Below are 2,500 nucleotides of genomic sequence, written 5' to 3'. Positions count from 1 at the left end.
GATGCGACGTTGTGTAATACCAGGTGGTCACACAGACGTAGGCTCATCACAAAAACATTTCTTGCCTTTTCGCGTACTTCTTAACGTCGAAATTGATCCAGACTTTCCACAAAAAAGTTTCTTTTCTTTTTTGGCTTTATTCACAGAAAAATTACGCTTTCCGGCGAAAAAAAATTTAGTTTAGCAACGCTTAGCGCAATCATTACCATATAAGGTCAAATTAAGGTATATGAGCTGATAACCGAGATTGAGTGAACCAATCCGAGCACGCGAAATGCATTATCCGAGGTTGAGAATTTAATAATCACCGATAATCACTTCACCTTCGGCGAATAATGGTTAATTACATTACAGTCGAACCTCCACTAACGGCCACCTCTCTACAACGGCCACTTTTTTTTTGTCCCGGCGGACAGCCCATACATTACCTCTTGTTTAAACCTCTCTACAACGGCCACCTCTCTACAACGGCAACGGCCACTAAAGCGCGTCCTCAACTGGCAAAATAGGGACCTTAAGCCTGCCTCCTCCCCACAATAGGGAGCTTAAGCAACGACAACGGCGACGCAACGGGAACGTCATCTCAAAATATAAATTCACGTTGTTGTAATCGCTTCGTTACTATTTCAACATTTTTAATATGACGGGGGTGTGGTAGTTCCTCAAAAATGACGCTGGTAGGAACGGCGCTCAGTTTAGGGCAGAAAATGAAAATTTATCCTCAAGTAATGACGTTGTCCATAAAACCTCAAATTTGGCTGTTTCACGTTGTAGTTTTGTTGACGACGGCAAAGAAATATACAAAAGTGAAAAACACACGTGCAGGGCGTGCAAGGCTATTGTTTTTGCCTACCAAATATGCAAATTTGTGACGTTCTCGTTGCCGTCGCCGTTGTCGTTGCTTAAGCTCCCTAATAATCGCGAGCGAGCGACTGGGGACGAGGCAGCTTAAAAGATCTACGATGGCGACGTCGACGACAACGCCACAAAACAATGATATCATTGGACAATTCATTGGACAAAAGAGCATAAATAATCGTGCTACACCTGCAACAAATTCGTGCAACACGCATTTTAGCGCATATTTTTGCGGTACTCTGCATAACGACGACGTGAAATCAACAAATTTGAAGTTTTGACGACAACGTGAGCATGGAATACAAAACCTTGCATTCTCTATTTTCACCCTGAAACCGCTCGTACCGATTCAGTTTTAGAATACTTCGCCCTCATTGTACGACGTCAAAGCAAAGGAATAATCACGAAAGACTTATGATAAAGCAAAGTTATACTTTAAGGTGACGTTTTCGTTGACGTCGAGTTCAAGGCAACCGAGCAGGCGCTGGGGAAAAAAACGGACAGGACGAAGGATGATAGAAAGAGGAAAACTGGGACGAAAAGGAGCAACAGTGTGAGCGATGTGGGTGAAGAATAGAGAGGGAGGGAGAAATTGAGATCCCTTTTTCTTCACCCCTTAAGTACAAATTAGCCATGTATATATTCGATTCCCTTGGGTATACGTACTGCAACGAATTTATTCTGCATGCATAATGCAGTAGGGATCTGTAGAAATGGGATTTAATGGGATTCTTCTACTCTTCTCTCTGGATTCTGAAAGGGGCGTTAACCGTTTCACTCCCAAGAGTGCCACTTATAGATTTTACTCTAACACCAAACGATTTTACTCGTCAATGGGGAACCCCACGGGAGTGAAAGGGTTAGCAACAGCTAGATTCACTCAAAAACTATGTCCCCATTAATTAACCCTTTCACTCCCAAGAGTGCCGCTTATAGATTTTACTCTGTCTAACGCCAGACGATTTTACTCGTCAATGGGGAACCCCACGGGAGTGAAAGGGTTAAGCCCATATGCATAAAAAAAGGTAAAGTCACTGCTTACGAGCCAGAAGGCCCATCAGGCTGGTGCTTATCTCCGGTTTACATAGTATGAAGTGACTAGGAGTATTTACATGTATACTTCCCCCTGGATGGGATGCTAGTCCATCGCAGGGTTACCCCCAGCATTATGCCTGTACCCATTTATACACCTGGGTGGAGAGGCACCGTGAGAGTAAAGTGTTTTGCCCAAGAACACAACACAATGTCCCCGGCCAGGCCCCGAACCGGGACCACTTGATGCAGAGTTGAGCGCTCTAACCATGAGGCCACCGCACCATAAGGCTTTCCTTTACTCTCAATTTGACTCTTATTTGAGAAATGATAGAGCATGTAAATGAGGCTTTACCCTTACTTCGGAGAATGGAAGCTTGGCATCAATGGAAACCAAAAAACGATGTTGTTTCCTCAATAAAGCTCTTTTTGTAACCAATAGTTGAATGAGGATGATAAAAATAGGCAACAATCTGTATCAATCTGAATGATAGCCAAAATGAGGAAAACAAATGTAAAATCAGAGCTCATTTTCCTTTCACGTTTATTTAAACTTCTTTAAAATACCACGAAATGAAAAGGACAAAATTTTCATAACATATGTCCATTG

At 42.8% G+C, this 2,500-nt stretch overlaps 1 protein-coding gene across 1 annotated transcript in view; it reads right to left on the bottom strand.

Annotated features, from left to right (window-relative positions):
• Positions 1-2,406: 2,406 nt before the first annotated feature.
• Positions 2,407-2,500, bottom strand: part of LOC137977574 (uncharacterized) — a 3,122-nt gene continuing 3,028 nt past the window's right edge. The window contains exon 2 of the mRNA XM_068824834.1: positions 2,407-2,500. This exon is cut by the window's right edge and continues 576 nt beyond it. The gene's annotated coding sequence lies outside the window, so the exon portion shown is untranslated.

Source organism: Montipora foliosa, chromosome 1, assembly GCF_036669935.1.
Source record: "Montipora foliosa isolate CH-2021 chromosome 1, ASM3666993v2, whole genome shotgun sequence".
NCBI classification, from domain to species: Eukaryota; Metazoa; Cnidaria; class Anthozoa; order Scleractinia; family Acroporidae; genus Montipora; species Montipora foliosa.
This window is presented reverse-complemented; position numbering and strand designations above follow the sequence as displayed.